This window comes from Aethina tumida, chromosome 7 (genome assembly GCF_024364675.1).
Source record: "Aethina tumida isolate Nest 87 chromosome 7, icAetTumi1.1, whole genome shotgun sequence".
NCBI lineage: Eukaryota > Metazoa > Arthropoda > Insecta > Coleoptera > Nitidulidae > Aethina > Aethina tumida.
The window spans coordinates 7233794-7261634 of NC_065441.1; the positions used below are offsets into that span (position 1 = coordinate 7233794).

Genomic DNA, 27841 nt, shown 5'->3' on the forward strand with positions numbered 1-27841 from the left:
TTCGCGCCGCGTGTGGAATACCATCCAGTATGATTGCGACTACCTCATATACGCGATATTTAACACCTTTACGTGTAAGTGTCCTTTGGATGTCTTATAAACGGGAACGATGTGTTACGGCATTTCGATCTGTGGGAACCTTTGCTTAGGTATCGTCCGGTCTGGGGTGCCTCCACATTATTTAATTGTAAGTTAATTTTCTCTTTATTCGTTTCCTTGCTTAATTTATTTTAAAGGTATTAAATATATTTAAAAAATTATTCAAATATTCAAATGTTAAAAATTAAGTTAGTTATTTGAATGAACTACTGATGAATGTACTACGAGTTATTAATATATTAATTTAATTATTTATTTTATTATTTAATTTATAAAAATCGGTCACTTTATTTCCATTTTAAAATAATAACATTGTGTTTTCGTGTATTCAATAAAATGAGGACACAACTAGTAATTTGATTAAATAAATGTGAGTTAAAACGTAACTCATTTTTGTAATTGATTTTATATTAATGGGTTGCAGAAGGGTAAATTTTGATATGGAATCTTTCATTAAATGATATTTAATACTGAACTATTCAAATAATTAATTTGCAATATTATAATTCATTATATTAATTATTTTTAATGGAAATAAATAAATGAATGAAAAAATGCACACGCACTTTCATGTTTTATAATTAACATACGCATTCTACTAATATATGTACAATTACAATCGAAAAGTATATGATTGTAAATATAAATGTTATGTTTACAATGAGTGTTTATATATAATTTGAAGTTCTATACAGTATGGTCTAGTAATTTTTTTTATTTTAAATTAAACGATAAATAATTAATTGTTAATTAATCTTGTCTAATGAAAATTAAGTGGTTAAAATGTTATTTTTATTCTATTTTGTTCGTCGTACTTATTGAGAGGAACCTAGTTTTATTTTTTTTACATATTTTGATAGTCTATACCTTCAAAAGTATCGTACTGAAATTTTAAATAAATATCTCAAATCAATATATTTTTGAGTTACATCCTTTCAGAGAGTAACCGCTTATTATTCTGACTATACAATTTGATTGATCCAATTTTCGGTTTTTTATTCAATTAGCAATTTATTGTAAAAATATAATCAAGTAAGTTAGAGAAGCTTCCCAAAATGTCATAAAAAATCTTAATTAACTTTTAACTATGTTTCCATATATTAAAATAACAAAATATTTTAAGTGGTAATTGTTTAGAAATATAAATTTCTACATTTGTTAATAAAATTGTAAAACATCTCAATTAAGTGGTACTAAACATAAACTTCTGCTTTGGTTAATAAAATTGGAAAATTTTTCAATTAAGTAGTGCTTGTTTATAAATGTAAACTTCTGCTTTGGTTAGTAAAATTGCGTATCGTTTTTAATTGAGCACTAATGTGTTAAGTAGAGAGTATTTTCACCAGCGTTTCTTTATGGAATCATTTATAAATGTTTTAAAAGCGTCGTTGTTATTTATGTTTAGAATATTATTATTATAATTTGCAGTTAAATCATTATTCTAAATTATACGTATTAATAATAATAATAATAATAATAGTAATAATAATAGAAAAATGAATGGGTTAGATAAAAGATTTAATTTCAACAGAAAATGTGCGAAAAGCTAAATGAATGTGAACAATTGACAGATAATTGTTTCTTATTAGTCAGATCGGAAGAGTTTGCTTGTATTGATACATACTTCATACTTTGTCACAGTGGCATTAAGGCATACAAAACATTTGAAAACACGTTTAATTATTCTCATAGGCTGCAGGAGGCTTTGCCATTTATAATCTTTTAGTGTTATTAACTGAGCTCATAATGTATTTAACATTTAATTAAATGTGACGAGCCAAATACTAATGTAAACTGTTATCAATCGAGTTTTTTATTAATATCGTCTATAAATAATTAAAAGGTGAATTTTCTGCCACTATAAATAGTTAGTTATAGGATGCAATATTTTTATTATTTATTGGAGCTCCTAAATTTCTATATATTATAATAGTACAGTCTCTAGATAAATGGAATTTTCAAAAAGAACACAAGCCAAGAAATTCGATGCAGCTTTGCATTCCCATCAACTCGCGATGTTTTGATCATTTATGAACGAAGCGTAAACATTAATTAAGTATCCTGCTGTTTTCTCGGAAATTGCACAGGACGAGGCGAATCTCCCAATTGGTAAACGTCGCATCTAGTTGATTCGCTTCATTAATTAGTTTAAGTAATTATTGGGTCAAATAAAATGTAAAATTATCTGATTTTAAATGAACAAATGTAATTACAGATGATTACTAAAAAAGGGGAATCAGGGTAAATTAATTAATTTAATCAATGTTGATTAATGAAAAATCGATATTTCAACGAATTTTTAATTAGATAACTAATATGATTAAAAAGTGATAGTTTCCTTGTTTATTCTTTTTCGAGGTTTTCATATCTGTTAAAATATGATTTATTATTATAAAAAATTATAACCAATAAATTTCAAAACATTTGAAAAGTAATTCCACTCATTGAAACACGTTTAATTATTATCATAGGCTGCATGAGACTTTGTTATTTATAATATTTGTTTTATTAATATACTTTTATTAGCAGGTGTTTCATTTGCTTCAATAATCTACTAGTCAATTTTGTATATCCATTTTCAAATTAAATTAAAACAAGAGTTTTAAATAAAATTATCGTATATATTAAAATTATTCCTAGACAATGCGGTGGTGTGTATATCTAGTTCAAAGTTGGTTGTATCAATTTTGTTCGTTCTATTTGCGGCTAGCAAAGCAATTCATTTCGCGGTGCAATTTGTTACGTTGCGCAATAAGCGACTCTGCGAATTTGATGAAATTTCGACCACTGCACAGTGGGTGGATTTGTTCAATAAGGGTTAAACAGGTGGTGGTCAATAAAATTATATAGTACATCATAGCTTTATAGATAAAACTTCAAATTTTCAAAATCGGACTTCATAATTTGAATATGTAATAGATTAAAAGATACATAAGTGTTTAAAGTGATGGTATGTTTGACAAACTTCAATTCTAGAAGTTATATAGAATTTTAATCGACTTTAATGTGTGACAACTACTGATTTAAGTAACTTATAAAAGATTTAGGTATTTATTCAATCAATATAAAAATTTATTTAATCAATATAAAACTTCTCAATTATCGTAGTCCTAAATATTATTGAGAATCCAATGCATGGTTGTTACAACATTGGTTTCAATTAAGTACAAATTTATAAATGAACGTTCTTGCTTACAATTTTCTCTACTCACTGTACGCAAATTTATCTAATGTTGAACAATATGTTGTGAACAAGTAACAAGCCTGTAGATAATAGAATTTACCTCATGATACGTAACAATGGTTGGAATGCGTAGCTCATTAAAATTATATGCTTGATATATAACTAATCTTTGCTGATTTAATACAAATCTTAATAAAAAGAATTTCATCCAAACTCAAAATAATAGTTTAAATGTCGAAAATTTCAAATTTGTTTTTAAATTAATAATTATGGCCATTACATTAAGTACATTACTATTTATTGTTAATTAGAAAATGTACACTTCTAATTAAATGTAATGAATTTTACATTTTATTTAACATAATTACATTATATTGATTCTACAATTATTCATATCGTGCCTAAATCAAAATAATTTTTATTTAAAATAAATGCGACTGGTCAGATAGCATATATTTAAATAATATATATAGATTTAGATTGCACTAATCAATCGAGAACCTAGACTCGATTATCATTTAATCAATTTTAAATAATTATCGTTAAAAAATGGTTTCATTACATCTCTCATTTTACTAATGAATAAAAAGAAAATTCAAATCAATCCTCCATCGTGTTTTAATATTTTAATTAAGTTCTGATAAGCAATTTTGCTGTCTCTTTGACCAACCAAATCAAACTAATGTGTACGTTTAGTGTACTATATAACCTTAATGAATAACGTACAATTCGTTACATGCACCGTATCTTCATAGAAAATGTATGTCAATGTAGAACGTCAAATTGATTTCTTTTAAACCCAACTCCCGGTTACTCGTTGCAAAACCGGCCAAACGCGCTTATTGTTAGACGATTAAATGGGAAATGCACCCCACAGTATTCATCGGACAAAGACCTTTTTTAATACCAGTTTTTCGAACGATTATTCGTTCGCTGGCTGGGCTGCACATTAGGGGTCTAAAGGAAACAAAACTCCTTGCGAAATATAGGAATAATATAATAATTTGCTTTTATATATTGACAATAAATTTGTTTTAACATGAAAATGAGCCTAAACAGAAATGCAACATTGCCCGTCCCGATGTCCAGACGTCAACCCCATAGAAAACGTGACGATTAATTAAATTCCAATTAATGAACTCACGCGACATGTTAAATTAAACAAAATTAATATTATTTTAACAGTTTACATTAAATTGTTAAGATATTTAACAATAAAATTTTGCAAAATTACGTGATTACAAATTAAGTTTGTTGATGATCCCTTTTGTTTTCGCAAAGAGCACCCTAATAAGCGGGAGGGTGCCTTCAACGCAGCGGCGTAGGCGCACGTTACCGTAATGTTGCCTCGATCTTCCTTCAACTTTCGGAGTTCGAATTCGTCTAGTCTATACGCGACGCGTGATTGTGGTGGTTGTTAATGCGGCGGTGGCCTTTGGCGTTACGAAATGACGTCCGATGTGGTTCGGGTACGCCGGCACTTAAGTGGTACCCGTTCCGTCCCGAACCATTTCGGGACTGGTGCGTCGATCAGAAATCGGGGTTTGGTGCCATTTATTTATTGAATATCGAGCCGGATGATTGCGAATCGTTTCATTAACGACACCGGTTATTCAATATACTTTCATCGCAATTGTGAGGTAAAAGTTTATTTAATTATTCTATTTTGTTCCTTTTCCAACTTTCGAACAAATACAAGCAAACAATCGCTGCTTTATAGTAAATGTCGTATTAAGTTTAGTGGAGGCTCCCAGAAAATATGTCTTAGTAAGCTTTTCCTCTTGGATAGATAGATAGATAATTAAGTAGAGATGGCATTAAAAAATTCGTACTAGTGTACACATGCTATTTATTAAAGATAATTATTATAAATTTATAATTTTTTAGTGTTTAATTATTTGGAAAATATAATAAAATAATAATGAAAATTTTGTATACTATGTCCTCAACTAATATGCCAAATGTTATTTATTATCATAAATAATCAAAAATATAATAGCAACTAAAAAAATTACATAGAAATTTTGGTGTTTTAAATTATTTGATAGTTTTAGGTACTTCAGTGATCATCTGAGTTATTTTGAAAGGTCACTTATAATTTTTTTTATACCTAGTCAAATGTCCGTATTCAGAAAAATGAATGTGAAAACTCGTTGTTGTTCTGATTCTGAATTTCCGTTACATAATGTAGAGTTGGAATAAAATATTGTTTTGGTACGTGGAAAGTTATGTGTTGTAATACTGTTGAATTGTATTTTTGTTTTATTGTACTCTTGTTTGATAAATTCGTTCAAGAGAAGAATTTAAACATCAGGCTAGGTACCGGGCTAGAAGAACACTAGGGATGAATAATCTTTCGTTTAAAAACTACATAAGATTTCAAGAATTCCAAATTCAAAAATGATTATGAGAAGTATTGGAACATATTAAAAATATGAACTGTACTACTTGAATACTATGCAAGTACCTATAATGTTTATTGATTTATATGTTGTTGTAATAACTATATAATGGGCTAATCTAATTTTCTTTTCTACTTTTCAATAGACAACATTATAGCAACTTTTTACTTTTATTTGCTTATTATAATTATTTAATCATTGGACGAAGTAAATCAGTAGAAAATATTATAATTCAGATTTATCAAGTCTCAGAGAAACCAGAAGAAATGGCTGAGAGTTATTAAAGTCAATCTGGAAAAAATGAAATTTTACTGAAATTAGTTTGTGTGTGTGTGAGAAAACGGTTAGTAGATGGAAATTTGTTTGGTTTCAAACGTACTAAACGACCTGGGTGTTTACTAAAGAAGTGAAAATCCAATTTTCACTGGATCACAAAATAATCATTTTTAGTGACGAGTCTAAATTTTATTTATAAAAAACGATGGATCTGCTTATGTTAAAATATCTTACACTGACAAAACTACGTAAAAAGTTTGTTATATCCACAAAACATGGATGTGGTTCAATTATGCTATGAAGGTGCCTCAATTTTTTTTGGCGTGGACCTCTTAAACTGATTTAAGATTTTGCTTTCATATATTGGTCATCATAGTTCTGTTCGAATTAATTAATATTCAAAGTGATACTGTATTACAAACCATCCAAGCATCTGTGATGTGTCCATTCCGTTAATCAGTGTTCAATGTTTGTGGTTAGCCATTCAGTGAGCAATGAAAGGTGTGGGTGTGTCTAATGTAGGCGTCAATACGAGTCGTTTGTTGCGATTGGTTCATCAATAGCTTAAATATGTACATATTTATATCGATTTTTTTTTTAAGTCAAGAGAAAATGTCTTTGTATTAGGTGCTTCGGTTAAAAATACTCTTTTGAATGTCACAGAATGAAAAGTTAATAAAATTCTTGAAAAATTTGGAGTCAGTTGATAAGGTTGGGCAGCAAAATTTATAAAGCGGTACTCAAGTCCACTATTAAGCACCACTATTTTCAAATAAAATCAGTCAGTGATCAATATTTTTCAGATGATTTGCAACAGATTAATATGCATTGTCTATTGACGACCACAATTGAATCAGGTGTAACCAGGATAAAACTCCTCAACAGTTTTTGGAATACCTCTGTATTCAGCAGCATTTCATATCTGAGTTGTATCGTGAAGTGGGGTTAAACTTTTCTTATTGTTCAGTGCCGAGCATATGAGGTATAACTTCCCATGCATTTCATCAATACTTTTCCGTTGCTATGGTTTCTTCCAGATTTAAGTAGCTGAGGAGGATGTGACCAGCTTTACACCAGTAAACGATCACCTAAACCCTTTGTGATCACTTCTGTATGTCTCGTCACTATCATCATCATGATAATATATCTTGTTCCTTCTGTGGAATCATGATTAAGTTTGAACTTTTGTTTACATCTTTTTCGTTTATACATTTATTTAATGCAAAACGAAAAATAAAAGAATTTTATTCCTTTTCCAATTAATGTTTTTTCGTTTTAAGTCAACAAGTTTTGTAGAAAAAAATTGGAATAACTAATACGTTCGTAATGCTTACTGAAATAACTGTAAAAAATAATCAAGAACAAAAATATTTATTATTTAGACAAAGTACTCTCAATTTCGAATGGAGATTTATTTAGTAAAATATTTACCTTGGCAACATTGTTGTTGAAGGGTACTTTCAATTACTCAGTCTCATTTGATGTATTATTAGCGGGGTGTACGGACAGTTATCATCTACTTCAAACCTTTATAAAGAGATCGATCTTTTGACAATTAACTTGTTAACTTGTTACTTGCTGCATTTTTATATATTGTAATTTATTTTAGCTGAAAACATTAATTTTTTAGTTCAGTTCCTTATATATTTTGAATTTTATTTATACTTCTTTAGTTAATTTTAAAGTAATTTGTTTCTGTTGAAGTTGTACTGTAACAAGATCTAAATCCAAATTTTATTTTACTAACAGGTTTTCTCATATTACTTGAAAAAAACGTAGCCACTGTACATACCATATAAATTTATAAATTGTTTTAGATGTTTTAAAAAGAATACACTTCAATGTTCATTACAGTAACGTATTGTTTCCCCTTAGGCTTTTATAAAACAACCAAGAGAATTTCTCTTTGAAAGTAAACCTGAATCACCTTATTAAATGTACCGTTGTCTTACAATCAGCAAAAGACGAACAAATTTAATAAGGTGACTGAGATTAATTTTTATTATTTTTCATATTATTTATCTAGATTTTAATTAAACGAAAAATAATTACAAAACACATAAAATATACATGTTATTTTAAAAACAAGTGTGTAAATTGAAGTTTTAAACTTTTTACTCTTTTATTAAAATACCAAAAGAAACTTGTTTTGTTATTAATAACGCAGTTGTAAAACATTACTTACATCATTTATAGTTACATTACATTTTTAAAAACAACGTGTGTGGATAAATGAAGGAATACGGTTATGCATAGAGTCATTTCACAAAAGCCATTACATTACAGAAATTGAATTACTCCACTCCCGCTCAATCGATTTTTATCACGAAGCGTCACAAACACTTTCTGAATTTTAAATGTTTGGATAATTTTTTAAACAATTTTATCAATTATGGGAAGGGAGTGCTAAATTCAATGAAAAACTTTTCTCCATAAAAATCCTCATTGATTTTTATAACTTTTTCAAGTTATTTTGAGCTATTTATGGTATTTACTGATTAAAATTGAATCTTAAGTAAGTGGGTATTTCTATTTTAAATGGGCCACGCTATATATCGAGAGATAATATATTTAATTTATAATTAAATATTTAATTAAATCAACTAGATTTACTATAAAGTATTTGTATGTGAAACTACATATCGTATGTAAGAGAATCTAATTTACCAAAGTGGAGTATAAATTTATCGTCTTTTGTATTATGCAATGTTTTATTCACATTCCAATTATTTAAGAATAGACGATAAAAATTAATTAATTATTAAAATTAATTTAATTATTTAAATTAATTAATTAGTTGTTAGTCAATTTAGAATGGGGAAGTTGATAAAAAAATAGAATCGAATTTTTGAAAGTGTTTTAAAGGCTAGAATTTTGTTTCAGGTTAATATTATGTTTTAATATAATATTTAAGACGTTTTTGTTTTAAAATTTTTTGGGATAAAAATGAAATAGCGGCAACGTGTACCTCACGACGTCATCAATAAACGGTGACGTCCTTTCGCCTAATTATACCACCAGATTGTCATGAATCAGTTTTCAGAACGTAAATCGATACGTTTCAGTCGTTTTAGAAGTCAGCGGAGGCTCCATCTGGCAGTCGGTGTCCTAGATCCAGGACTACGAACATAAATACCTGCCGAACTTTCCAATAATTCTGAACCTTAATGCCCATAATGATTATAACAAATCAATATTACTGTATGAATGTGATATAATGCATTGTCGGAAATTTGGCCATAATGCCGTCTGCGGTTAAAAATTCATTATTTTAGGACAAAAGCCGAAAATAAATTGTCATCATTTTTATTTTCGATGCATAAATACATATGTATGAAATAGTTAGTAATTACTAAATTTATGAGAGTTGCTAAGTTATCCATATTTAAAATTAAAAGATATCTGCATAACCCAAAATCTTAAAAAACATTTTCTATTCACATTTTAAAGTGACTCGATTGACGAAATGTGCTTAGCATTTTCGAATGTAACAGAATATTAATGAATCCCCTATAATCTTCTGTTGAAGATTCTTTTGTATAGGAATACTGTTGTACTGTTAATGAATGGGACTAATAAAGAGGATATTAGAATAAACACCCATGTTTTAATAGTGCTTGTTTGTTGGGAAAAATACCTGCATTTAGCGTTGAAATAATACAAAAACCTCTGAATTGTTACTAGCAAAAATAAAACTAGTTTTGTTGTTGTTTCAGGGTGTCACGTTGAATATGAACATGACCTAGCTAAAGATTGACATGATCCTCAGAATAGTTGGTGCCCCCTCTGGTCGGAGGTGACAAATTTTCATTATAACATTCAAACTATTTTAATTAAACCAAATAGTCGCCTCCTGGACTCACTCCAGAGAAAGATGGTAGGCTAGCTATGTCATGGGTGTAGCTAGGATAACACAGTGTACCATGATTCACCATCACACCTGAATTTACGGAATTCGATGGAATCCCATGTATAAATTAATCGTAGTAAGTATGTTTATCATCTACACAATGCCTCATTCATTTCATGTTTTAATTAAGTTTCCAATTTATGAATGTTATACTGACAAAAATCTTATTTGTTATAAATTGGATTCGTTCATCCATAGTCTTAAGATTACTAACAAAATTAAAACACAATCCATTTATATCTATTGTAAAATTATTTTCTCTTTTGTCAATTTGTTAAAGATCTTGTTTTAAGTAATGAAAATTTTGTAATGTATTATTTTGTACTTAAATGACGCTAATTCACCGGTTTTAAACCTCCGTCAGGAATAGCAAGAATCAATATCATGATTATGTATCCATTTGTATGCAATAGCTAGTACTCATGGCGGTTGTTGTGCCAGTCAGGCATTGCCGGTTCATGAAAGAGTGTCGTTTCGTGCAACGCCATTACGCAGGTATGTTTACCTATAAATCTTTACACTATAACAAAACTAATGTTTATCATTTCATTCTTTATTTTTCCACAATTATATTCCTTGTAAACATTATACAATATAATTAACAAATTAGAGTAAAAATTAATAAAACTATTTTTATAATATTTTAATTAACTAGAGCACATCTTATCAATCCAACATTTAGTCATTAAATCATCTTAGCGAAACTAAACTAAGTAAAAATACTATCTAGATCGATGCTTAAAAATTTCATTATATTGTGGTTCTTCAAAAATATTTTCTATTTTATTGATGAATGTTTCTCCTTATATAATAACTATAATTATAATATTATTTTAGATATATCTATCAGTTTCAACCGATAGAAGATCACCAGATAACAAAGTTTTATTAAAGCATTAAGTATTATAACAGGATAATCTTAAAACTACACAACAGTCTAAACTTCCAATTTTATTAATTTTAGTTTAGTTTTTTTGTGTTTATGTGAAATTACAAACCATAAAATATAAGTAATTTCCAGGTTTCCAGGGGTTTGAAATTTATAAAAGACAAGCCGGCAAGATGCACAGACTTTTCCCAAGAACTTCAGAAAGATTACTTGGAAATGGAACACCCCAAACAAGATCAAGGTAATAGACCTCGAATACTATCAATTAAATAATAGACGAAAGTGTAAATTAAATGGATTTGTTAAATAGAATTTTTTTCATTCGAATATGGCTGAATTAGTTTCCATCAATTCGTGATATCATATAATCGAAAGAAGAGCAGATCTAATTCCAATGAACACAAAATATTTTCAAATAATATTGGAAACTCAATGACCTAAAGTCAAAGTGTGTTGTCGAATAAATTTTCAATGCATGAGATCAACCAGATAATACCATCGAAAATTTCCTAGTCCCATCCATAACCTAATTGATAGTAATTTCATCTAGTACCTTATCTTCATAAGAATATTTTTTAAAAACTAGTAAAATCTAACATCGAATAAATCCTATAAACAAGAAAAACTCATTAAAAATAATTAAGTCGTGTGAAAAAAAGTATTGATACTAACCTTAGTTATCTTCTACTTTTCTTATCCGAAAACTTTATCTTTTCTAACTACAAGGGGCTGGCTCAATCGATTACGAATGGTTATGTATAAAGTTTATGATGTTGCGGTGCGCAGCGCAACCAAGGATCAATAGGAGGTCAACACACTCTTGACGTAATATATGGGGTGATTAAAAAACTGAAATAAATAATTAGTGTATTAGTTTTACTACTTCGATATATTAATTTATAATAGACTCCTATATTTTGTTATTGTTATTTTTCTTTTAATACAAATTTTTATTCACACTCAAGATCTATTGATAAAAAAATGTGACACAGTTACAATAGAAGGGGCACAGTAATAAGGAATTGAACGACATTTTGTTTACTGTATAATGTGATTCAAACTCTTATAACCCAACCATATTTTTCTATAATTTATTTTGATAGGATGTGTAAACCCTTTGTTATAAACTCAAAATAATGAATTTACAATATACCATGTTAGTGTGGAAGCTCATACATATAATGGAGAAACTAACTGACCTCTTACTGGTAATGAGGTCACAGATTTACGAAACGAACAATTCATAAAACACATGTGGAAGAAAATTGACACAGGATGATTTGGAAAAACAAGGAACACTAAAAACAGCAACTGTTCAGTAAACATAATAGCTATTTTTAACATTTTAATTAATGACAAGTAAATTACTATTATAGTCTACACATGTTAGGGCCAAACTGTAATAAGAGATTTTTATTACACTACATTACAGGAATTGATAAACTACATTTCTAATTCGAATTTTAAAGATGGAATTACAAATTGTAAAATCTATAATATCTGGATTTATTTTTATAGAAATAAAGAATCTAAACCACAAGGAAAGAAAGATAATTTTGGCGTAAGATGAATTAAGAAGATTGGAAAGGAAAAAGCACAGAAAAAAAAATAAGAACTAAATGGGAAATGAATAAGATAATATAAGAAAACAAAACATAGATGGATAAGGATGAAAATGAAATTAATTGGGAAATGTACAAAAAAAAGTAGAAAAATAGTCCTTATATAGAAAGTGAATATTATTGAACATTTTAAAGTCTAGATGAGTTATCTACAGATTGTCTGTTATGATCTAAGAAGTCTACTATAAATTGTATAATATTTCTGGTGGAAGCCATTTTATAATAACTATGCAAAAGATTTTAGTAAATCCTCTATTTTATCAAAAGACCCGACATTGTGTCTATATCAGATTAAAAACTGAAGATTACTACTAAAGGTTTTGTGACTCGTGTGGCATATGAAAATGGCATGCTTGTTTTGGAATGAAAAATGTTGCCCAAATTGAGAATTAAGAACATGGGAAAAATAATTTTATCTGATACATAATTGTTGTTAACAGTTAAGTTCATAGTGTTATGAAATATAAACCTTTACATTACATTACATAAAATATGTTAATGAATTAATATTTAAATTCAGCTTGCTCCAAAAAGTAAAAGTACCATAAAAAGAACATTTTAGGAAAAATATTAAAAAGTAGTTTAGAAATTTTGCTCAAAATTATTTATTTATAATTGGAAAATTTGTTTTTTCTTTGTACTATTCGCCTCTAATAAAATAGTGACTAAAAATTTCCGTCGATTTCGATAAATTTAAAATGGAAGAAACACTACCTATATCTCAATTTAATTATGTTATCAAAAAAGGTAATTTTTATTTTTACCATTAGTCTCTGCCAAATTTTTTTACGTATCAATTCTCAGGATCAGTCTAGTGTTCAGTGAAAACTGAACAGGCAAAATTGAATATTTCATCTTTTAGACAGTCACAATTGAGTTGATTATGAGTCAGTGACAGAATTAAAAATCTCATTTTTTAAATTAATTAGCTCTACTAACCCATATTTGTAATAATAGTATTAGAAAGGAACTTAATGTATCAATTCTTATGATCAGTTTAATATCTTTTCACAAATCTTGAAATGTGTAACAATGAGGTGTCAAGTATATTAGACCAAATTAAAACTTATACATCTTTCAGGCAGTAACAATTGTCTGGTTACGAAAACTATTACTTCGTCCTCATCAAAATAATCTACAATTCTTATAATAAATTTATTTCTTCTGTTCAACTAATCCATAAAATAAACTGTAAAAAATATTTGTAAGAGAGTTAATCCATCAGTTCTCATGATCAGTGAAAACTGAACAATTATCTATTACAGGCAAAATTGAGTTTATTCACCTTTTAGACTGTAGCAATTCAACTGATTACGAGAACCATTACATCATATAATCATTAAAATGATACACAAAATCAAGTGCACAATTAAAATATCTTTCTTATAATAAATTTATATCTTCTGTTCACCTAATCCACGGCATAAAGTTTAATAAATATCTGTATTTATAATAACAGGAAGCGACTTAATGCATCAGTCCTCACGATCAGTTTTAGTGTCTGGTTAAGTAGCTTTAAATGTTTAGCTGGACAGTGACAGTGAAAATGACTGAAAACTGAACAATTAAGTATATCAGACAGAACTGAATTTGTGTATCCTTTAGGCAGTAACAATTACACTGATTATGAGAACTATTACTTTATCATCCAAGCTAAAACATAGTCAGTGAAATAATTAAAATTTCATTTATCTAATATATTTTTTTCTGGGGAACTAATCCATGGAATAAAATATATAAAATGTATACTGATAATACAAGAGAGCGACTTAATACATCAGTTCACATGATCAGTTTAACGTGTTTTCAATAATTTTCAAAACTGAACAATTAATTACAGGCAAAATTTGGCTTGAACTGATTATGAGAACTAATAATTTAAGTCATCATGAAAATAATATATAAAATCAGTGGAAAACTAAAATCTCATTCTTCCAATTCTGTTGAATTAATCCACTGTAAAAAATATTTGTAACGATAATGTGAGACCATGATTAGTTACTGCCTGTTAGACATATCAGACAAAAACGAATTTTGATCTGTCATATAAAAAATAATAGTAACCAGATGATTTCCCAATGTTTTAAGGTCTCCAGAGTTCGAGGTCGTCACTTACTTGGGTCACTTCAATTATCCTCATGAATTTTTCTTGTTTCCAGGGTAACCTCGTCCTAAAAAATATACTTGATTACTAATTTTTCGCGACCTATATAACAAATATTGTTTTATAATTTTAATATTTTTGTGTAATTCAGTGCCAAATTTAGTTACTGTCAACGTTTTGAACATCTCATTTGTTAAACACTTTGATTATCTGGTTTGAAGAAACGTTGCATTTGCATCATTTACTTTTTTGTAGTGGTTTCAAATTTTTAATGAATATTGTTTTATTGCTTTGCAAAAAAGAGTCGTTAATCTATTTGATAATAAATTTAATTGTTAATGTGCCAAGTTGAATCAGTTTATATTGGCAAGGTAGTCACTAAACGTTTTCAATGAATCCTCATTATTACCGACACCAAAAGAAAACTGAGCATAGTTATCCAAAGATTTAAGTTAATTAAACAGTTAATCCGTTAATTTACAGTAATCCGTTAATCGTTAATATATTTAATAGGAAATCAGTGAAGTTTTTAATTATCTTTTCTGAATTTCCAGCGTAAAAATCATATTACAATTTTTAACACAACACCCTTTGTCGTAGAATTTAAATTTACCGCAAAAACGAAAGAAAGAATATCGATTGGATTTGGATTTGAATAATGTTATAATAAATAATAGAAGTATTAGTTTCCAAAATAAAATCCTGAAACATGTAAACAAGTTGTAAAATTAATCGAATTGTCAATAAATATGTATTTAGCGGAAGCAAAAGTTAAAATATTGAAAATTTGTTAATTTACTATTAACAGATTATCTGCTCTATACTCAACAAACACTTTTGATGGTATATGTCCAAATTTATTCTCGACCTTATATACCCATATATGTAATTTAGTTAGTATACGTTTATTTTTTTCTTACCAAATATCTGCTTTAACTAGAAGCGTAGAATTTTCTAGAAGTCGTCCATTAATTGACAAAGATCTGAAAAATTATATTCACATAATTACAATGTTCCATTTAAAAAAGAAACACCGATACTTATTATAAACATATAAACAAACAACCCAGTATTTACTTTATATTTTGAATTTCATCAAAACTACCGTGTAGCACAATTAAAGCCGAAACATATTAAAAGCACACAATTTGTGGGGAGGGATTCTGTTTATGTGACAATGTTGTTTGTTTTATTTAATTACTTCAAAGGTTGACGCTGAATACTGCCGGCCTGAAAATTAAATAGTCTGAATAATAACCTTTCAATAATTAGCATTGTTATTTTGTATTCTCTTCAATTAAATTTAATATTCTGTTTGTGACGTGATTACATACATTAAAACGGAAAATTACACAATTTGTAATAAATGTTTACTTTTGTTCTTTTTAATGCTTTTTTATGTAACTAAATATTAATGTGTTCAAATGAAACTCTAACTCTAATTTTTGTTACATATTCAATAATATTGAGTTTATGTTATGTTAATAAAGTAAATTATTAGATATATATATATATATATATATATATATATATATATATATATATATATATATATATACTTTGTATTGAAAATTAAAAATTGCTTTGACTTTCTTCTAACATTAAAACTGGATTATCTCAAAAACGGATGTAATAATTAAAATTAATCAAGAGAAACTTTACCAAATTTAAACACGATTGGACTAAAGGTTATAGATATATGAGAAAAAAGAAAATTTAAAATTTTAATTTGATGTTTTTTCTTCAAGAGAAAAAAATATATATTTAATTTTTCTTTATTATTGAACATACCTGTTCCAAATTTTGATCGCGTATTTTAGAAACACCTTGTATAAGAATTAATTAATTTACACATGAGTTATATTTGTACAGTATTTAGTTTACTTAAAATTTGAAAATAATTTATCTGTATTAGAAAACCTTTTTATGTACTCAAATAATTATAATTAATCATAGGAGTTATAATGTTATAACAGATTTGAATGAATTTCTTTTTAATTCATGGTAAACTCAAATTAAATTGAAAAATTGAAAAAAAAAAATTATATTACATTAAATTCATATATACTGCATATATTTATACAGGGTGCTGGATCTTCGATAAAGTTTAACATTACATGAAGCATAACAAAACATTCAACCCGATAAGTGAGGCTGCCATCCCCCAATATTTTTCACAACGGAATATGGGTCAAATGATGCTTCTTTAAAAAAGCCTTATAATTCCCCATACATTATTGATTGTGAATCTTTATTAGGAATCTCTTTATGTATATAGAAATATTGAGAATATTCCAAAAAACTCAGCTCAGATGATGAAGTAGTGGTTCGTAAAATATAAAATTATTGTATTAAATCAGTTAAGAAAATAAATAATAAAAAATTTAAAATTTGTTTCGAACTTACGTTTAAAATATTGTTTTCTTTAGATAAATTTATATTTTGTCCTCATCGCAAGTGCATGTTATATGTTATTATTCATTTATTAAACGATGTGGGTACTGTGAATAAATGAGAAGTGAAGGGTAATTAATAGATCTTTAAAATTTATTTATTTATTTGTTGTGTGTGAGTGATATCCGAATTAAATATTATAAAAATATTTGTTTTAACATATTTCGGGATGTCACGTTATTTAATGTCCTTCTTCTTCGTGGACAAATTTGTAACTTCTTATTACCATTCACTTCCATTATTGACATACTTTACAATGAAAGCTTCATAAACAATACATGCACAAAGTCATTCCAAAAAAAGTTCTGCAGCAGTTCATTCATACGACTTAAAGCTATAGATATATAGAATAAATAATATTGATTATTATTGATTAAATGTGGAAAAATCATTTTATAGAAAAGATTTTTATAAAAAAAGAAAATATAATTCTATGAAAAATTATTTTCCTCTCTTCTAACACTTTATATAAGTACCGTCTCTCTTAGTTAAGTCTTATGAATGTTAAAATGTTAAATTTTATTTATGATTTGAGTAATTCTTACATGAATCCGGATAAATGTGAATCATTGACGCTTGAATGAACTATTTCCGTGTTGAATGCAAATGTTGTTCACCTTATGTTAACATCATTCCACAGCAACATTTTAAAAACTTCATCATGTGTCTAGTGCGCCAAATAACTGCAAGGACTGAACGGCATTGTAACATTGCTGCCAGGTGTTTATGGCCAGCGCAGGTTTAAAGTGCAGCGAGGCCGTAGAGAATTAGGTGCTCGTCCGAAATAATGATGTTTCAAATAATGTTGATTGAAACATCTACTACTAATCTTGATCTTAATTAACTTTAGGGGGTAATTTTATATTTTAAAACAAAATGACGCAGTTATTGTTGAGAGATTCACTTTCTAAGAGGCCTCTAGTTATGCAAGAACATAATTTTTTCGTATAATTTGTGTGCAAGACGAAAACCACATGATTTTTTTTAATTTTGTAACCTATGTTTTTCAATTTATCATTTTATATAGATTAATATTGGGAATAAACCGCTGCCAAACGATAAACTTTTCTTAACTTTTTAAAATTAAAACTTTCAAATTATATTTGTGTTCAAATTTCAGTGTCATTTTAGTTTTCACTGTCTTGAAATTGTATTGTAAACAAAAAAATACTCAATGTAAGTATTTTTAGAAAAAAAGAAAATTAACACATTTACACAATTACAAATAAACTTATTTCTGCGGTATAATGTAAATTTTGATAAAATTATATAAAATTCACACAGTCATATATTCAAAAATAAAATGATGGGATTAGAATAATTAATATCAATTAATTATTAATTAACTGATTTATTTATTATTTAATTTTTAATAATTGGCACACTAAATAAATAAAAGGACATGGGAAAGTTACTTTAGTTCTCAAGATCAATCGATTTTTATTTACAATGGTTTTTATATTTTTTGGAACTTTTTGTATATGGGTAATCTTTGGAATATGGAAGGCATCGAATAATCATTAAAAGTTCATATAAAAATCTCCATAAACTTTTTAAGCAGTTAGTATAACATATAATTTTTAATGTTTGTGATTAATTCTACTTAGCCTAAACGCAATATTGTATATTTTTAGGCCCTACCACCTGTTAATGTTGTAAGGTATCTGTAATTAATTTAATTTGCTAATTTTAATTTTTTATATTCAGATTTTTAATTTGGTAGTTTAATTTTTTTTAATTTAAATTATTCTTAATCAGAGATGACGTCTAGACTTGTTACACACACCCGTCTACGAGAATACACAATTCTCTTCTTTGACAATGATTTCCTCCTCCATATTGTCGGCTTAGGAGCTTTACGTACGAGTTTGGGGTGGAATTGGATCGAGCCAAATCCCTGATATGTGATATACAGCACTGTTTAATTATAATAAAATTGGCAACTGAATTCTAATAAATTATTTTTAATTTTTATTCCTGGCTGAAATAAAAGGTTGCAGGCTGTAATAAAATCAAAGAAAATAATTACCAAATATTATAATAATTAAAAAATTAAATGTAATACGCGTTGCAACATGATCATGTGATTTGTTATAGCTGGCTTAACATTTTTGGACGTTAAAGTTAATTAAGTAAAGACTAATTATTTTTTAATTAACCTAAGACCTTATTCAGATATTCTGATACATCTTGCCTTTAATATATTACAATGTTGCTATTTTGGTACATAAAACCTATTGTTTGTAAAACAAACTAAACTTATGATAATTTTCAGACAACTGGCAACACTGTTTCAAGGAGACAAGATAGCGCATTTATGTATAGAATTTGTGTGTACATAATTTTAGTCAGTTTCTAACTTTATTCGAATTTCAATAAATGAGAAAAATTAACTAAACGTATGACAATTAACAATATCAAACGCACACTTTGAACCTCACGTCGGTGATTTTATATAAAATGTTTTCTAATGATTATTCCACTCAATCGACCACGGAATGATCAAAGTATTTTCCTGTTGCGAAATATAATACTTTCGAGAATACAATTGTTACAAATTTAATTATACAATTTCGAGAGTTTGACTCACATAAAGATGACCCAGTTACATTTGATATTTATTATTGATTCAGATCGGCTCATACAAGGATTTTACGACGCGTCCTTGATATTATTTATGTGGGCTTAAATTCGCAACAAGATCAACTAATGATTAATAATTTGATTGTTTTTTTTTAACTCAAATTAAAATGTATCTTTTTATATTCTTTAATTTATTGCATAATTATAGAATTAATATTCAAACACGTATATGTATAATTTTGATTTATATTATTAAATTATAAAATGTATTATTGATTATTGAATTTATTTTAAAAAATGAAAAATTACCTAAAGCAAATTTTTATTTATGTTTTGAAAAGTAAATTTATGCATGCAATATATTTAAATTTAATTAGTTTATTTTAATATCTTAAATGCATGAGCGTCAACATATCGTCACATCCTGTGGCAAACACGTGTAGTGGGGTGAATGGAACCGGAACGAGCCTAGTTCCTGAGAATGTGATTGTTTACGCTGGACCCAGACTGCTGTTATTATATTCAGACTTAAATTCGTAACAATACTAGTTTATTGAATGTAATATCTGCAAATTCTAAACTAATTGTTTTTATAATATTTCAAAGCACCATAATTTTTTGAAACTGACCACATAAAAAATAAAATATTTTTTTCGTTCTAGGCGAGTAAATGCAAACAAATTAGTAATTAAATTTTTTTAATTTGTAAAAACATCAGTTTTGATTCATATCTCGATGACAGATGTTAATAATAAAAATTAATTTTCAGGATATCCCGTATATAAATATTGATCTTCTGTCCGGGCCTCGAGACTATTAATATACACCTCTGGCAATGGTGATCAATACTGATGGATACCGTGACGACAATACAGTTAGAGGCAATAAAAGCTCATCTTAAAAAATTACCAGATAGCGTCGTCATTATTTATTATAGTCAAAATGTATATCCAACATAGTTATTTAAGAACATCATCAATTAGGTATAATTTAAAACTACAAAGTAATTTGTATTTACAAAGTCGTTTTAAAATATGATAACTAATTAGACTGTTATATTGTGTTCCTGATTTTAGATATACAAAATCTATGACAAATAATAGTCTATATTCGAATATTCAACATTAAATTAGTTTCACGAAATACCGTAGTTTGAATGTTATTAAAATAATTTCTGACGTTGATTGAAGGAGACACTCATTCATATAAATTAAATAAATAAACAAGATTTTTTCTTTCAGTTATATTTGAAATAATAATTAAATGTGAAATGGATATCTTATTCGTTAATAAAAAATAATTCTCTCCATCTAAATTAACTAACTTATTCTTTCTTCAAACAAGATTTTAATACATTCTAAATTTATTTTTTTAACTGTATACATATTGAATTGGTTGCCATTTCGCCATTTTTAACAACAGTGGATGCGAAACAAAAAGCTTAATTAAAATATTCAAATTAATTAGGATCAGATATTTGAAAACATAAAATTAATTGCCTTTGGATTTAGTTGTAATTATATAACTTGATTCACGATGTTTAAACATTTATTAAGCATCAAAGTCATATTTTTTATAGTGTTTTAAAGGTTACTTTACTGATTAATTAAAAAAATTTAAATAGTAACTGTTAAAAATGGATCTAACAGTGGATAAATACTAATATAATATTTTACTTTTAATATAATCAACTTATTCTTAGAATTTGTTTAATAGTAACTAATTATTGGATTGCTTGCGCATTCGCCATTTTTAACAATTGTAAAAATGGTGGATGCGAAACTAAAAACTTAATTAAAATATTCAAATGAATTAGAATAAGATATTTGAAAACATAAAATTAATTGCCTTTTGGATGTAGTTGTAATTATACAATTTGTTTGTTCACTCACGATATTTAAATATTTATTAAACATGAAAATCACATGTTTTATTGTGTTTTAAAGGTTACTTTACTGATTAATTAAAAAAAATTAAATAGTACCTGTTAAAAATGGATTTAACAGTGGATAAAATAAATTACTTTTAATATAATCAACTTATTCTTAGAATTTGTTTAATAGTAACTAATTATTGGATTGGTTGCGCATTCGCCATTTTTAACAACAGTTGTAAAAATGGTGTATGCGAAATAAAGAGCTTAATTAAAATATTCAAATGAATTAGGATAAGATATTTGAAAACATAAAATTAATTTCCTTTAGGACGTAGTTGTAATAATACAATTTGTTTGCGCATTCACGATATTTAAACATTTATAATGTGAATACATTCTAAATTTCTTTCAGTCTAAATTTTTTTAATTGTGTACATATTGGATTGGTTGCGCATTCCCCATTTCTAACAACAGTTGTAAAAATGGTGGATGCGAACTAAAAACTTAATTAAAATATTCAAATGAATTAGGATAAGATCTTTGGAAACATAAAATTAATTGCCTTTTGGATGTAGTTGTAATTATACAATTTGGATGCTCATTCCCTATATTTAAACATTTATTAAACATCAAAATCATATTTTTTATAGTATTTTAAAGGTTACTTTACTGATTAATTAAAAAAATTTAAATAGTACCTGTTTTTTTGTTTTGTTTGGGGGACAAAGACAATCTGAATAATTTAGTATTTTTTCAATTGAATATGTTTTATGGGATATTTTGTACACTAATAAAACTCCCAACCAACTAAACACTAAACTAATTTTAAGTTTGATAAAATCCCATTTAGCAAATGGATTTTTAACTGAATTTTGGCACATGTGCTTCACTACTCCTGTTTGATAAGATAAAATATATATTCAATTTATTATACTGTTTATTAATTATAAAAAAGTTTTTATTTTATTAAATTATTAATTCAATAATATTATAAGAATATAAAATGATGGAATTATCTGAACATTAAATTAATAACAAGACTAATCAACTGTATCCTTAAACAAAGTGACAGAAGTTATAACAAATAATGATCTAGCACATCACCACAATAATTGTTTTTAATAAAATAATTGAAAAACTTTATCATACTCGGGTTTTTTTTTTTAATTTGGCGAATATAATATTTAATGTAATAATATATTAATAAAAATAATTAACGTATTCTTTCTACAAATAAGACTTATCACCATCAGATATATTTAAACATAGATCATTTTTAAGTCTCACAGTCTTCGTTTATTTAACTAAATATTTGTCGCAGCGTTCGATAAATCGTATTTATTATATTAGGGAAGCCTCTATTTATAAAAAATAGTTTACCGAGTTCTTCATAACATGATTGTTGTTGCAAGTGGGACTGCACAATTAAAAATAGAATCAATTGTCATAATCACGTTTTAACAGATAAATCAGGAATAAATTAAATGAATAACAAAATAGTTCATTTTGTCATTTTTTCTGAGAATAATTAGCATAAACAGGAAAACTACAAACATATTACATGTTAGATTTACTTGTAACTGTGACCTATCTATTACTAATTAAATTCTGTGTTTACAGCTAGTAATTTGGAGCCGCTCCACTGAGTATAGGACATGTTACGAAAATCTACTACACGACATTATTTCGCATCAGTAATTAGCAACACGTCATGGACAAGATGAAAATGGCGTCAAAGATGGATCGTGTTCAAGTCACACAATAATGGATCGTGGATGTACGACCCATACCTTGGACCTGCCAGAATTTGGAAACTTTATCAAACGTTATACATGGTGTAAAGGAAACACCATTACGTTATCTTGTTTTCATTTTTACTTAATTCTAATCTTCTAAATACAACATAGCATTTGCGTATTTTAAGAATATGTTAATGTTATTCATTAATAATAAAATCACCAGGTAATCTGAAGATGTTAATATAGATTGTCCATTTTATTACCATTTTCAATTAGTAAGTTATATGTATATTTTTATTAATATATTTTTATTGACGTTCTGTAAGAATATGATTATTATGTTATTTTATGAAGTATATAAATGTTCATACAGGTTACCTGTTTTATTGTTATTGTTTGACCCAGCATCATAAGTGCCAATTTGTATGATAACATTGAAAAGTGAAATTATTTAAAATATAAAACTACAAAAAAAGTGAACTGCAAAATTTTTTAATAATCAAATAATTATAACGAAAAATATGGTTAGATTGGTGTTAAATTAAATGGCGAAATTGATGGTCGGTCGTAACTTAAACTTTTAACTTTTTTAGCTCCTATGTTTATCATTGAAATATTGTTCCATTTAAAGAATTTTTATGCAGAAAGAAACTAGGATAAACTAATTTAAATATGGATTGTTTAACAATATTGAAGTATAACAAATAAAAGTATTTCAAAAGATAAAGAATGATAATTAAATTTTTTGTTTATAGTTCATAGTAATAAAATGTATTTTTTGAAAACATACAGTTTATTAAATTTTAAAAGTAAAGGGACATCATACCAAAAAAATGTATTTGACAAAATATAATTGCTTTTAAGGTGAATGTTAAAATCAATAATGTGACGTAGATCAGTGGCCAGAGATGGACCGGCTCAGATTTTTATTAACCAATTTGAATTAATAGATTTTGATAGTCACTCGATATGACATTGCCAGTCGAATAAATGTTTAATAGATAGACATTATTATCATAACCATATATTTTTAATTTCAATAAATGTACTAAATACCTGTCAAAATAAAAATAGTTACTCGGATTAGATAACGCAATTATTCGGGTTGACTTGAAATGACCTTATCTCGAGTAAATTTAGTTTCGAACATTGAGTTAATCCATCTCTGGTCGTTGCCGCCTACATAATTCAAATTTCAATACGCTCAACTAAGCGGATGTGTCTAAGGTAAAGGTCATGTTTCGAACCAATTGTAAATGAAGGGTGCCATGTACCAGGTGTATTAATACTTATGCGTAAAATTTTACTCGTAGTGAGTAAATTCAACAAGGCATCTCTACCACCTTACTGTACAATGTAATTCCATTCACCATGATCTAAATTTGAAAGATGTAACCGATCAACGTAAAAGTGATAACTTAACCTCATGTGCCAGCTATACATATATGTAACTAGTGAAATGTAGTTAAATACTTCCTGTTCATTATTGTCACACCTTTTATTAAACAGATCCTATGGTGGGCAAAGCAATCGATACTGCAACGTTATTGGATGTCCCTTTTTTTTAATTACTGTAACCTACGTTACGCGGAGAAGGAGCTGAAGGGGATGCTATCCGGGCCGGCGCGCGTTCCGTTCGGTGCAGCTATAAATTTGCAGCTGCGGATGCAAGTGTGTCTGTAAACATAAATCCAAATCTTTTGAAAGTCGTGCGGGACGCAACAGTTCGCGCTTTGGAAAAATCAAGGTAGATACACATACATACATTTTAATTGTTTGTATTTATAGTACTAAGAGCATTGTTCAACAAATAAATTAATATATAAGCTAAACGACGTTATAAATAAATGTTTGATTTATTTGGTAAACAATACAATATTAAACTGTTTTCGAGATGTCTCGTTCTCTTCTCTGAGCATATAAATTTTATTTAGTTCATCAGACTTCATCTCGACATTTATGTCGCAACAATTGGCACCTGGTTGTAATTACGTATTGATTTTATTTTTAAGTAATTGTATAAAAATTTATTGTTAAATAAAAATTCTTTAAATTATTTTATTATTATTATTATTATTATAATTTGATATAAATCTTTGGAGACTTTGTTATACAGACTCATTAACACTGAAAATATTATTTTGTTAATGCCAAATAATAAAAATGTACGTCGTTTGTAGGGTCCTCATTTTATTTTGATAATTGTTAATATGTAAAATCACATTTTTTCGATTTAGATGATAATTGGTAGGTTGGCTAATAGAAATATTGCCTGTTTTTCGAATAATTATTATAATTATTATATATACACACGACATACATTTAAATAATTTCAGTTTTGTTCGCTAGTTTCTTCGCTGATTAAATGATTTTCATTAGATTTGAGAAGAACCCATATTCTACCATCCTAGGTAGGTAGGTCTCTACTGCCGCGCTTGCGCTAAAAATTTTGTCGCAGTAGCTGAAACCTAAAAATAGATATTGATTTTATGTTTAAATAATTGTGTAAAATGATGCAATGATAGTGTCACAAGTAATTGTATATAAGCTTATAATATATTATTAATATAAATACAAATAAATAAATTAGAATAAATAAATACAAATAAATAGAAATTCATTAATTTTTTAATTATTTTAGAGAAATTTATATGAATTAATTTGATGGAAATCTTTAACAAGACAATTTTTTAATATTGCATAAAATAAGTTTCTAAACTAGTGTCTGTATCTTGTACGCTGATTTTCATCAGAATTTAGAAGAATATGTGTGTGACACACCCTTAGCAGTTCTTCACAACCAGGCCCGCGCAAAAAAATTCTTTTATTCACACAGTTTTGTCGAAGTAGCTGGAACCTAATTGTAAATAAGTTTTGATAATATACTTAAAAAAATAAATATAAATAATTCCATTAAATTGAAATTTGTTTATTTAATTATTTTAGTAAAATATAAATATTTCATGCAAATCTTTAAAAATTTTATTATTAATATTACAACTTTTTTATCATTTAACTTCAACAACAACAAATTGATTATTCTTACTATGTGAAATTATTAGTGCGTTTATACAATTTACTTGTTGCTGTTAATCAATTTACATATTTTTGTACTAGTTTATTTTTATCTTATCAATTTAATTTTTTTAATTGAAAATAAAAAGCACAATTACTTAATTAATTTGATTTCTTTTTCATGTTTATAAAGGACCATTTTTTTTAATTTTTGGATTTTCAAGTACATTTTACATAATTTTTTTTAACTTCTCATCGCAGATCATATATTGATTTTCGTTATGATTTTCAGCAATTGCAGCAAAGAGCGAGTGTTTAATTACATTAATAAATTGAGTACAGGTGAGTATTCATCACGTTGGTCTGCCAAAAACCTTAATTGTATTGTTTTACTTTTAATAGGTAGTACGAAATTTAATTCATTTTCTGATATGGAAATGGTGGTTTAGTTATAACGGCAATTTGGTGAAAAATTGGATTTCTCGAGGGTTAGTACATATTAAACTTTTGTTATACAATTTTTGTTCCATATCGATTTTTTAGATTTTGTAGCTAGAAAAATCCAACAATATTCAGCTGCACCCTGTAACAGATTTATAGAATTTAATTAATTTCTAGGTCACATTTATTTATATAAATTGTATTTATTTATATAATATTTACAATTTTAACCTCCGTGAGGTGTTCTGATTTTCTAATGGGATTTATTGATTTTGTAGTAACTTTATTAGCATATATCATTTTTGTATTATTGCAGTTACTATTAGTAACATTATGTTTATTTTTAATTTACTTCACCTATTATTTTGTTATAGTAATTATGGTTATGATGGTTTGTGATTAAATTTATCTTTCAGATGTAGTTGTCACAAGTTAATATATTTATATAGTTTATTGGTTATGTTTTATTAGAGTAATCATTATTCTTATTTATATTATATTATATTATTCTTAGAAAATTATTTTGAGTGGTTGTTATAGAGTAAAGTTACTTTGCAATAATTGTACTATCAATTTAATTTGTTTATTATAGGTAGTAAATCGTATTATATTATGTTAATACACATTAATAAAAATCAAATCAAACTCCTTCTTTAAAACCGTAGTTGAATATTATATATCCGTAAATGTGAAATGAAATAATAAATGTTATAATTATTAGCAGATCAATTGAAATAATTAACCAACCAAGGTTTCATACAGGATAATCTTATATCCTGATTCTTTCAGGTGGTCACCTAAACATTTTTCAATAGGTTAATTATTTTAATTGATCCGGCTACAACATTCAATGTGAAAATATTATATAATTAAAATAGTTAAACAATGATTGCGTTGATACTTGTTTTGTGAATGTATTATATTCTCTTTTTTTATTAATAACAAATTTTTGAGCATATTAACAGGTTATTAATTGCAATCTAATTTATGTACATCTTGTATACTTGTATATTTATTAAATTTAATTTAGTACCTTTCACATATTTATACATATATTTTGTGTTGTTTCTAAATATGTAATAATAATGCAATAGAAATGGTTTAAATGAGTGTATACGACAAATATAAATAAGTTTTTCTATTTTAACTGTCGTGAACCGTTTATTTATGTTGGATCTCGTAGTTATTTTTCCAAATAAATAATTTGTTTTTTATACACAGTGTTTAACTTCATATTACATGTATTA

General features: G+C 26.8%; 1 long non-coding RNA gene across 4 annotated transcripts; it reads left to right on the forward strand.

Moving 5' to 3' along the window:
• LOC109605451 (uncharacterized) lies at positions 1 to 27841 on the forward strand. 4 transcript variants are annotated; one of them, XR_007548684.1, is made up of 7 exons: positions 4714 to 4923; positions 9678 to 9947; positions 10893 to 11001; positions 23020 to 24885; positions 26446 to 26495; positions 26556 to 26641; positions 26697 to 27841. It is a non-coding gene; the product is annotated as an uncharacterized LOC109605451 (long non-coding RNA). The 4 variants fall into 4 exon arrangements; XR_007548685.1 differs by having other exon boundaries at positions 23020 to 24585; positions 24648 to 24885; positions 26556 to 27841; XR_007548683.1 differs by lacking the exon at positions 4714 to 4923 and adding an exon at positions 1 to 187 and having other exon boundaries at positions 26556 to 27841.